Source organism: Rhyacophila brunnea, unplaced genomic scaffold, assembly GCF_057557595.1.
Source record: "Rhyacophila brunnea isolate RB1 unplaced genomic scaffold, BYU_Rbru_1.0 scaffold_13, whole genome shotgun sequence".
NCBI lineage: Eukaryota > Metazoa > Arthropoda > Insecta > Trichoptera > Rhyacophilidae > Rhyacophila > Rhyacophila brunnea.
Window position 1 is genome coordinate 1,235,748 of NW_028232785.1, and position 13,491 is coordinate 1,249,238.

At 33.2% G+C, this 13,491-nt stretch overlaps 1 protein-coding gene across 2 annotated transcripts in view; it reads left to right on the top strand.

Moving 5' to 3' along the window:
* LOC147076097 (uncharacterized) overlaps positions 1 to 13,491 on the top strand; it is an 833,775-nt gene that overhangs the window by 5,666 nt on the left and 814,618 nt on the right. The window lies entirely within an intron of this gene.

A 13,491-nucleotide genomic window follows, 5' to 3' on the forward strand; every position in this document is an offset into this window, starting at 1 on the left:
GTTGATTTGAAAGATGTTTGATTTTTTAAATATTATTCTCTCATATATCTATGTCGTCTGCATATGTTAATGCGATACTTCACCTTCTTTTAGTTGATTCCTGCAACCACTGCAGTGACCTATTTCGGTAGTCTCGAAGTGTCAGACAGGATCTTAGAGGTACAAGAGCCATACGATGAAATACAGATTGACCATCAAGACATTAAAAAAGAATTGGGGTTATATGAAACCAATACAAGTATAGTCAGTCGCACTGCTAAACGTAAGCATATCCAATCTTACGTCACAGATCAAAAACTATTAGTAGCTGTCATAAAGTTGGAGAAAAAAACGTTCAATGACATAAATTTTGCGTGCAGTTTTTGTTTTGAGTTTTTTGCATCGTTATCTCTATTGAAGCTCCACAAAGCTTGTCATAAAAAATCAATAGCGCATAAAATGGAAAAGTACAAAAGCAGTCGATCTGATTTCAAGAATGAAAACATAGTAAATCATTCTGATGTAAAGCCATTTAAATGTGACCAATGTGACTACTCATGTAAACAATCTGGTAGTATGAAATTACACAAAATGACTCATTCCGGTGAAAAACCATTTAAATGTGACCAATGTAATTACTCATCAATACAATTTAGTAATTTGAAAAGACACAAAATGAATCATTCTGGTGAAAAGACATTGAAATGTGACCAATGTAATTACTCATCTATAAGATCTGGTAATTTGAAAATACACAAAATGACTCATTCTGGCGAAAAACCAAATCATTGTGACCAGTGTGATTATTCATGTAATACATCAAGTACTTTGAAAATACACAAAATGACTCATTCTGGTGAAAAGCCTGTGAAATGTGACCAATGTAATTACTCGTGTATAAGATCTGCCGATATGAAATTACACAAAATGACTCATTCTGGTGAAAAGCCATTGAAATGTGACCAATGTAATTACTCAACTATAAGGTATGGTAATATGAAAGTACACAAAATGACTCATTCCGGTGAAAAGCCGTTGAAATGTGACGAATGTAATTACTCATGTATAAGAATTGGTGTTATGAAAATACACAAAATGACTCATTCTAATGAAAATCCATTTTAATGTGATTACTCGCGTACATTATCAAGTGGGATGAAAACACACAAAATAACTAATTCTGGCGAAAAGCTATTTAATTGTGACCTGTGTGATTATTCATGTTCACAATCTAGTAGGATGAAAACACACAATATGATTCATTCTGGTGTTAAGCTATTCATTTGCGATCGATTTGATCACTCATGTATATGATTTATGAGGTTGAAAAGACACAAAATGACACATTCTGGTGAAAAGCAATTTAAATGTGATCAATGTAATTACTTATGTATCAGATCTGATTCAATGAAATTACAAAAAATGTCTCATTCTGGTGCAAAACCATTTAAATGTTACCAAGTAATTACTCATATTTCAGGTTTGGTGATATGAAACCACACGAAATGATTCATTCTGGTTAAGGGGGATCATATATGACAATAGAGAACGTGGCAGAAAAATACGAAGCTTGCAATTTGAATTTATTTTTGATAATGTACAATTTCAACTGTATTAATTAATCAATATATATCTGAAAACATTAAAAAGAATAGTAATAATTCAAATCTTCTGACATACTACAAATGTCGATTTCCGGTTTTCGGGATTAGCCATTGCTGAGTACGTTGCGAAAGCTACAACAAACAAAAGACATGAAATTACTTAATACTACAACATACTATCCATGTAAATGTCATGCCTCTCAGACGGCTGTTTAGTGTGAATCCATGGACCGGGAAGAAAAAATATAAGTTTACGTCAGTATTCCCACCGTTAAATTTTAGAACGTGCATTCACTTTGCAAGCAGTTTTCACTAGTCGTTTGACATTGCGGATTCATAACAGGCATCCACTGAGTAGGTCATTGACCGGCAAATATAAATTCAATATTTTTAAGACGCCAGTATTGGAAACGATCTCTCGTGACTGCAGGCAAAAATATTTCAAGAGCAAAAGTAACCTACGAGATTCAAGAAAGTGAAAAGAGAGCATGCCTTGTAGAAAGACAGCCGTTAAAAAATCGTTTGACGAATTATTGAAAGGAAAATATCTGTTATATGTTTCAAAATAAAGACATCGAAGAAATATTTTCTCGACGCGCTCTATAATAAACTTGTAAAGAAAATCATTAGAAATCCAGATAATAGAGCCATATTCAAGAATATATTATTGATTCGTCCTGCGAGTCTTGAACTGCGTTCAGAAGAATCGTAATGTACCTGGCCAGACAGTGTAAGAGCCGTTTCACACGGGTTACCTGTGTCCAGCCACCAGTGTGTCAAGATGCCGCATTAAAAAATATTTTTGCACTTACCTTTTGACGTGACCCTGGTCATGGTAAAGTCACAGGGCGTTATATTCTCAATCGGCCTTGCCCCTAGACCAGGTTGAGAACTCCTGCTTTAGGCTAGCTCAGCACGGGGTCGCAGAGGGTGGTCAAGTAAGAGTTCTAAACGACACTTGAGAACACACCACAACAATATTGCGATATAATGATTTAAAAACGCCACCCGATAATAGGATGACGTCAGAATCCAACGAATATTTTATTGATTTAATTTAAGTTCGATATTGAAAACGAACTGACAGCTGCGAAACTCAACGAAACTGAACCTACCGACATTCAATTTCAAATATTTTTGCACTGGCTAGTGATTTGTAGATGGAATTTATTTTATTATAAAAATAATAAAACATATTTAATCACCGGTCATATTATTATAAATTGACTTTCTAATTAAATACATATATATTGATAGGTTCCCAAAAAATACAGTTGTGATTCAACCAAAGAATTCTAGAGGTACGTTTGAGTTAATAACCAAATAACTATGTGAATAGCTTATTACAAGCGACCTAAGTAATTTTGTTTTATCATATTTAAATCGTAAATTACGGCGCTTCTATTTTACATGTAGTTTTCTATTGAGACTATTATATTATTGTATACGAAATCATTTTCAAACATTTTTTTCAAAAACATTAAAACAATCATTAATCTTTGGGTGGGAATTAATCGTAAATTGCTTTGAATTTTATTGTTAATTTCAATTGTGTTTCAATAGTGTTTTTACTGTTTCGTCGTCTTTTTGTTATTCTTTAAATATTTTAAACTACTTGTTTTTCATCTTACTATTTTTGTTTCTAGGTTTTGTGTTTACTTTTCAGGATGTGATTTAAGTAATAAATTTATTATAATTTTTCAAGATATTTTATTATATATTAGGTACTCCCATCCATACACTTAAAACACAATATAATTAATTATTATTGATTAAATATTGTAATTTGCTAAAATGCAATACCAACACGTAAAGCATTATAGGCAGACACGTTCAAGTTGATAAATTAAAACATAAATGCCTAAACAGTTGAAGAGACTAAGTTCTACATGGAAATTATTCGAGCACATACATTACTGAAAGATTTAATTTAATTCCTATTATCTAAGCTTATCAAATAAGAAGACAATCCCAAAAATTATGCTTAGCTGTCAATATACCTATATAACTTAACGCAGTAATATAAATTGTCACCTTGAAACATGAAAAGGGTAAGAACAGTAGAGTCTCGATTATTCAAAGTAATTGGGCACTAATATAGTTTGGAACAATAGGAAAAATTACAAAAAGTAACCTCTTTACTTCCATAATCCCTTATATTATCACCGAGCCCATCGGATAGTTCACTATCGAATGAGGTTGATATCCAGATTGAATATCAACCTCATTCAATAGTGCACTACCTATATTGAAAACAATACTGACAGCTGCGATACCAACTGAACTAAACTGAACCTACTGACATGTAATTCTTTTCCAAAACATCGTCAAGTATTTGGCAGATCTCTGGAACGATCAAACTGATTGTGCAATTGGGTATTCTAAATAAATAACCAAGACTAGCGTACGAATCACTTGGAATTGTAAAAATATTTGTGTGAATAAACATGTCAAAGTATACAATATGTTTTTATTATTTTTCCGTCCGTTTTTCCGTATTATTCCGTCACTGCATATTCAATATATTACTTTATGTGACATTTGGCACATTCACATATTCGCATTGGACCAAACACACATTGAAGTATTTCATCAATAAATATTGATACATGTGGGTGTTTTTAGTTCAAAACAACGACTCTAACCCCAACGCACATAAATAAATGTACTTTAGCGATCTGTAAAATATCATAGACAGTGAGAAATAAATCAGATGTTCCGTGTTCTATGGATTTTGTGGAAAAATAAAATATCGCATGTTCTCGGCACATACGATTAATTGTGATACAGTCTGTGAGGAAAAATGCGCTTCAAATGGTATTAATTCATTTTGGCCCACAACTGCACTCGTATTACGATAATATAATATTATTGAATATGCAAGGACGATTCACTTCTTACCAATCGTTCTTCTACACTTATGGCATTTCTAAATTGTGTGTCTTGTTTTTTGGCAAAGGGTCTAATCTTACAAACTAGTTTTTCGAAATCCACTGGCCTCATTCTCACAAAGTTCACAAATTGAGTTGGATCTTCGATTTTAAACTCGGATATTAAACGGAAGGCACCTAGTTCTTCTCGCCGCTGAATCCATTCCCGCATTCATTTAGACCGTTTTTCCTCCTTTTTGTTGCCAAGACTTAAAATAATAACACAGTTTTTTTTCTCGACATTCCCATATAGACAACTGACAACTGACATAACGTTTTTGAGAAGTATACGAAATAAGTGTCCGAATAAGTTACAATGCCATTTGTAAATACCGCATATATTTATTCCAAATGTTGCCATTGAATAAAGTGTAGAGACTTTATTTCAACGAGAAGTATACGAGAATTGTATGTCAGATCCATGCAGGTGTAAACATTAAGAGAAATTTTATGTCAGACTCAAAATTTAGATTTAAACGTACCATAAGACTAGAAGCATTGACTGTCTAAGAGGTTTACAACTCAACGATGAGTCTTTTTATGCAATTTCATGCTATAATATGTTCTACACGAGTAATCACAACGAACACATGAATGGCTTTTCACCAGAATGAGAGATTTTGTGCACTTTCATGTTGCCAGATGTTCTAGAAGAGTATTTTCACTGGTCACATTTCAATGGCTTTCACCAGAATGAGACCTTTTGTGTATTTTTATCTTATTAAATGTTATACAAGAGTAATCACATTGGTCACATTTAAATATCTTTTCACCAGAATGATTCATTTTGTGTAATATCAAGTAACTGGAATGCGTACTGGAGTATTCACAAATATCACATTTATATGGCTTTTTACCAGAATGAGTCGTTTTGTGTATTTTCATCAAATTAGATGTGATACATGAGTAATTACATTGGGAACATTTAAATGGCTTTTTAGCAGAATGAGTCATTTTGTGTCTTTTCATATTACTAGATTTTTTACAAGAGTAATTACAATGGTCACAGTTAAATGGCTATTCACCAAAATGTGTCATATGTGTGTAATTACAATGGACACTGTAACGATCTTTATCCAACATAAATAAAAAATACGTTACTTAACGCTGGCCACACCTGACAGTTAAGAATATATGCAACCGATATGTTGCAAGCCTGGGAAATATGAAACGCTTACGTTGGTACGTATGCGTCGTGAACGTAATGACGCCGATCAACAGGGAGTTCTACAACCGATATCGCCGCAGAAGGACGTCTCGAAGGAAGGATCTTCACGTTCGTCGTTCGGACCGATCGAGAACGGTCAAGGCGGTATTTTAACAGTATCATTATTATACGATATGGTTTAATTTCTTCTGTCTTTACTATTAAATACCCCACACGATATCTATCTCGTAGAGAATAGGCCTAGTTATATGTTCGTTTTTCCTGGTTTGCATCTATGTGTATATTTCACCGACCATGATTTTTTTTAACTTTTGTTCTAATAAACCTTTTGATTATGGACATGGTTCCTAGCATAAACATTCTTTTTTTTTTAAATGCCTGACTATTCCCATTGTGTTTTGCCCAGTAGAATAGATCAGGCATGGCGCCCTAATTATTACTAGTTACATTCCATTGTGCACAAGTTGATCTGAAGGTAGGCAGTGTAGAAAATTCGCTCTCACGACCCGTTAACATATTTTTGTATTCTATAAAGTCTCATGTGCTCTATTTTCTATACTCAGGAACTGAGCTAATCCGTCGAAATGAGGAATTTGTGGTAATATTCTATTCTATCGCTTTATAATCTTATAACAGCGGGCTGTGATTTCTAACGCTACATTTTTCACATTAGACACTAAGGCCCTTAGCCGTCACAGTGGCATTATCAGCATTTTGAGTCACCAGAATGAGTCATTTTGTGTAATTTCAACGAATTATGCGTTATACAAGAGTAATCACATTGGTCACATTTAAATGGTTTTTCTCCAGAATGAGTCATTTTGTGTATTTTAATATTACCAGATGTTATACACGAGTAATCACATTGGTCACATTTAAATGGCTTTTCACCAGAATGAGTCATTTTGTGTATTTTCTTATTACCAGCTGTAATACACGAGAAATCGCAACGGTCACATTTAAATGGCTTTTCACCAGAATGAGTCATTTTGTGTATTTTCATATTACCAGCTGTTGTACACGAGTAATCACAACGGTCACATTTAAATGGCTTTTCACCAGAATGAATCATTTTGTGTATTTTCATATTACTAGATGTTATACACGAGTAATCACAACGGTCACATTTATATGGCTTTTCACCAGAATGAGTCATTTTGTGTATTTTCATCGCACTAGATGTTAAACAAGAGTATTTACATTGGTCACATTTAAATGGCTTTTCACCGGAATGACTCATTTTGTGTATTTTCATATTACTAGATCTTATACATGAGTAATTACATTGGTCACATTTCAATGGCTTTTCGCCAGAATGAGTCATTTTGTGTGTTTTCATCCGACTAGATCTTATACATGAGTAATTACATTGGTCACATTTAAATGGCTTTACATCAGAATGATTTACTATGTTTTCATTCTTGAAATCAGATCGACTGGTTTTGTACTTTTCCATTTTATGCGCTATTGATTTTTTATGACAAGCTTTGTGAAGCTTCAATAGAGATAACGATGCAAAAAAATCAAAACAAAAACTGCACGCAAAATTTATGTCATTGAACGTTTTTTTCTCCAATTTTATGACAGCTACTAATAGTTTTTGATCTGTGACGTAAGATTGGATATGCTTATGTTTAGCAGTGCGACTGACTATATTTTTGTTGGTTTCATATAACCCCAATTCTTTTTTAAAGTCTTGATAGTCAATCTGTATTTCATCGTATGGCCCATGCACCTCTAAGATCCTCTCTGACACTTCGAGACTACCGAAATAGGTCACTGCAGTGGTTGCAGGAATCAACTAAAAGAAGGTGAAGTATCACATTATTCTAGGCAGACGACATAGGTATATAAGAGAATAATATTTAAAAATCAAACATCTTTCAAATCAACTCTTTGTACTAATTCTAGTAGGGAGCCCAGCTGCACAGCAGGTATACATTTACTCCCCGATTTATCAAAAGTGAAAACGAATTCTACAAAATGTTATTGCCGACAAATTTAACTACATGATAACATGCAGGATAAACCATCAAAATTACGTTAGTACCAACCATTGGGTTGAATAAATTCTTGGAAAAATTGATGTACCTATCTATTCAACTGATTAAATGTTTGCAATTTTCAAATAATTTTGAGATAGTCCATCGTAAGAGGGGCGGACTTGTAATGCCTTTCCCACTTACAGTGACCATATTTGTTTGTATTATAGAACTAGTATTTTTCTAATATATATGATATTCTTAATACATACAATAATTTGAACATGACGTGTCATATTATCAGTACTTATCATTAAATTAGCTTATATCGAATGGGTAATCAAACACCTAATATATAACGGGGTATTAGAACGCTTTTGATTGCATATCTTAATCGTTACATTGTTATTTACAATGTCCTTTGAACGCTTCATTATTTTTGTATGAAGAAAGTATATTGCGTTGTGTTACACATCTCTTATCAATCTAAATATCTAACAATGCACTGAATAATATGATTATTTAATATAATCTCATTACCCTTTCAACTTCAGCATTGTCTCGACCGTAAAACCGTAAATAAGTGCATCCAGTAATGGTTAAGAAATCATTGTCCAACACAATATAATCTATTATAATTATATTACATTCTAATAAAGCCATTTTAATCAATATATATCCGCATTTAATGAAGTTCATCTCACCGTTCCATAACAGTAAGAACCTATTAATAATTATAAATATCTACAGTAAATAACGTGATAAAGAAAATAATTAAATAACAATCACCATGGAAAACACCAAAAAAGCAATGAAAATTATCATTTGATAGTTTTGATTTTGATGATTTCGAACGCGTAGTTACTCAAAATTCAGGAAATATCAGAAAATATCGGATAGTGGATATGTCATTTTCGGAACCAGAGATGATAGATCTTTTAGCGAAGAAAGTGAAGAAAACAGTTTGATCGGGGGGGGGGGGGGCGTTACATATCATAACGATACAGATAGTGAAAGCGATATCATCTCGCTCAAAAGAAGGAGAAGTGCATATCTCAGCGATGATAGTGATGAAGAAAATATAAGACCTTCAACACCCATTAATCCTACCACATCATGTTACTTAACGAAAACATGGTACGTAATCATTGTCTACCACCATTTCACCTCAAAGAATAGAATAGTTGGGGCGAATTTACCAACAAATTGTTTGGACCCCATAGACTATTTTCAGTTGGGTTAACAAACCGGCACTTCATGTGGGCGGATGCTTTGAAAAATAACATATTTTGAAAATATATTCTGATTAACGCAAGTTACATTGGTTTAAAGGTTTAAATCGCAAATTATTTAAATTTTATAACAACATTAAAAATAAATATAATAAATTAATTAAGTACATTGTAAATATTATGTGTTAAACACCATGTACAGTGATCAAAACTAGTGAAATCACTTGTTTATACTTTCTACCCAAAGGTACGTCCCTTTTACGCAAGTAACCTATACACAAATTAATACTAAACGTCATCTTGAATATTACAGCCAATTAATAGTTTGCATGCGAACGAAATTGTCATGAGTCACAGAAAAATTAAAAAGAAACCGCTCCAAGAATTTAAGTACCATTTACAGTTATGTTACCTGTGTTCTGAACTGTTCACATAATATATGGGTAATGAAGTTTTTTTTAAATATCAAATATAGAAAAATGAGTTTTTCTTGTATATTCAGGTACAACAGACAAATTCATTGACATTTTTATCATTTAATATAAACATCACAAGTTTTCTAACTTTAAACTTTTACAAGAAAGAAAGAATTTTGATCAGAAAACCTAATACGTATTGAAAAAAATTGACCAGAGTGGAAAATGATTTACTTAATATATTATGTAGGAATTTTGACCATCTGGGAGGATCGATTTTAAAAGAAAAAGGTGTACAATATGATATAAGTTGATAAGTGATATCAGTATTAGTAGATTGTTTTAAATTAATAGATTGTTATATACCTCATTTCCTGGGTTGCGTTCGGAATAAGAGCAACTAGGTTGGGGGTAAGCATCATTGCTTTGCCTTACATCTTCTTGAACAATCTCATTCTTTGAGTCAATTAGCTCTAAATCAGTGTCCGATTTTAAATTGGAAGGGTATTTTGAAGCTATCTAAAAAAATACATTGATTTTATAAATATAAAAGCATATCAGTGTCTTTTTCTGAAAATATAATAATAGTGTATGTAAAATAGTGACATAGTGTATCAAAATATTTTTGCCTTCTATTAAAAAGTTAGGTACACCTCAATAGAGATGTCATAAAAATCGATTGTTTTCGACCAATTAATACTTTTGTTAAACAAACATCAACAAAAACATACCTACCATAAAGATAGTCAAGAAAGAAATCAAACCAGAAAAATCTGTGATCGCATAGTCATTTCGTTAGTACAGAAATATATTGTCATAATCCTAACACAGTTATATTAACTTGGTATATCGACTTAGCTAATTTTCGCTACCCTGCGTACCATTACTTGTGCTTATTTTAGTTTGTACTCCACAATATAACTCACAACACTTTAAGAGCATGAATAATTTAATCACTGACATTTTCAAATACTTAATAATATATTATACTTATATTATGTTATGTGTCATCTGTCTGTAACGCATGGCAACAGCACAGCACACAAACACCTGTCTGCGTTTTACACATTGAAAGTTTCGAGCGCATCTACAAAAAATTTAATTGGTGACAATGATACCCGGTATACAGTAATAGCAGGGCTTTTTTTGTAATGTAACGCGGTGGAACGGCGTTCTGGCTCCTTTATTCATAGTATTTTTAATGTTTCAAAAGCAATTAGACAAAACAATGTTCGCGCTCACATAGTACAAGTTAATTTTCCTGAATCATTACATATAAAAAGACAAAGATATCTGGAAAATCACCGCGTTTGATGTATGCATTGAATTCTATTACCATTTCTTCAAGCAAATTTTCGCAAATGAATCTAATTATTACACCAATAAGAGTTTCGTTGAAGACCAAAACAGTCTCGGGTCTTTTGTTCATCAAACTCGTCGGACCACCTTTGACACTTTTTGGTCCTTCAAAATACATTTATCGGTGGTTACTGAGTGGAAGACATTCGGCCATAAACACTATTTAACACTAAGAAAAGTAATTAAGACGATTTGCCAGACAAAAATTGGACTGAACTTGGAAATCACCATGGCCCCCACAAAGGGCTGACTGACAGGACTCTAGCCTGGAGAATTGAGCAAATAAGTGAGATAAACGCACAACACAAATTTGCTTTTATCATAAAAAATTACATGCAGCGCTAATTTTCTTCAAGACATTTTACATTTTAAAATTTGTGGTTGGGAAATTGCATTTTTTGGTTAATGTTTGTGGATACACTGAATACCCTTACGAAATACACTTTGAATTCAATGGTATTATAATAACAGAACCAAAAAGACATGATCACTTACAAGCACGATGTATATATATTACACAATATTGTATAAGTATGTAAGCACCTGATTTATTAGCTCGCATTTTGAATATGAGCAGCCAGGTTGCGGATCACTGTCTTCAACAAATTCTTCTTTGAAATCAACTCGGAGAGGATCAATCTCAGTTTTGACATTGGCAAGGCTGGTTACAGGGCTCTGAAACACAAGACAGGAGGTTTTTTATAATACGTGTTTGCACCTATATTATTATGCGTTGAGCACAAACACACGGTTTCTGTATGTGACATACTGTCTAGCTATTATGAATAAACGTGCAACAGCTGTCTTCAGTTGAATGAGAGTAGTTAGCCTGCAGCCATAGAGACACAGTACATATAGGTAGGTACTTGGTCAAATAATCGTTATTACTTAAGTGTCAACACAACGGTGTATAAGTATTATTGCATGTTTCAGTTAGTAAAGTCCAATATGTCACGAACTGTTTTATTTGCATCAGTAAGAAACAACTTTAACTTAGAATAAATATCTTTTTACAATGATTAATAAGTTTGAAAAACCTAACCTCAATAGTGCTGTTAGCATCGAAAGCATTCTCTTGCTTTATACAAATGTTTGTAAGCGGATTGTTTGGATGGATTATTGGCACATCGAACCATTGCTGCACTTCCGCATCATCTTCAAAAGCATCTAGTTCACGTTTTACATCCATTTTACGATGTTTAATTGACGCAAAAATGTCACAAGACTCGGTAAGTAGATTGAAGCTGACGTGACAATAGACAATTGACTAAACTTTATTTATCTCAGGGCCATAGACAGAACGTCTGCATTGTCACTACGGCAACTTTACAGACATACAAACTTATCTATAGAATGGCAACAAATGGAACTACGAACAATAGGACGCCTTTTTGTAAATTTCATTCGAATGTCAGATGCTGTCCAGTTACGAGTCTTGATTGGGTTGTTTTCGACAATGTCTCTCCCATCCCATTCTTCAGATAAGTTTGTAGGTCTGAATGCTGTTGACAAAATTCTGAAAAAATCATTACCTACAACTACATCATATATAATATGGTATTAGGTACCTACGTTAGTACAAAATAAATTATAACCACTATTTTATGCGTACCATAAATTATTTAAACAAATAAGTCGGTTTATGGCGATCTTAACAGATATTTCAGGCGTTTGTTATGTAACATGTATTTGGGTCAAAAGGACACTCAAATGGGTGAAAATGAGAAAAAAAACATTGAACGTGGTTATTCCGGTTCTAGCAATGATGCCGAATAAAAATATAAAAAGTTTTTCAACTGAAAAAGTTTGACGGTTCAAAGAACCACAAATAGGTGTCCTTTGATAATATTATATTACCTTTAGTTTACGAATAATTATTATTTTACTTTCAAAGTTGGTAAAAGTGTTGCTAGAATGATGGATCGACAAATAAGACAAGTATCTGCCTACACCTCTACTCACATAAGGTCAATAAATATTATAATGGCGACGTGATAATAATAATATTATCTATCGGGATATTATTTTTTGGAATCGCTCACCTACCTACTTACTGTATTGTTAATCAAAATGATCAAAAGTCAATAATATTGCATACTATGATTGCTTTTGTCTGCTCGGGTGGACGGATGAATAATTTTCATTTGGTACACCTACATATTATTATAATATCTATCAACGAGCAAAAAAACTCGTTTGAAATGTCTAAGTTCGAACGAATTTTACGCGTCAATTACATTGAGCTACTTTACGAGCTGTTTGTTGGCGAATTTAAAAGCGGGCGATTCAGTTACTGCGATTGTGATGATGACACACAAAACTTTCCATTCGCTGAGAAGCCAACAAGCTAGCGATTATGTTGACAGAACGCAGTTCGTTTTTTACCGGGAGGTCGCTACCACGCTCTACTGCGCAGACGCAGTAGGCCCATACGTCGGCGTGTTGCGTGTAAAGTTGACAGGTCATCAACTTTTCTTGGTTGATTGTTTACAATCTGCTTGTTGGCTTGTTCGATGATGACACTCAACTGGGCGACTTTACAGGCAGATTGTAAATTTGCAAACAAGCAGCTCCAATGTCATTGACGCATTACTGACTCTGATGCTCAAGCAACATGGGTCAATAAAATTATCAAAACTTTAGCATTCCAGATCCAAGCCCATCGTTTTGGACATAAGTGGAATAGGAAGATTATAACGGGAAGGCGGCTTTGGAGATGTACCAAAGGAAGTTTAGTTTTGTAATTATTTTTTATAATATTAGGTATTGCAAAAGTGGCAACATGGTTAACTATTTTTGTCTATGGTGAATTGCTTACGTC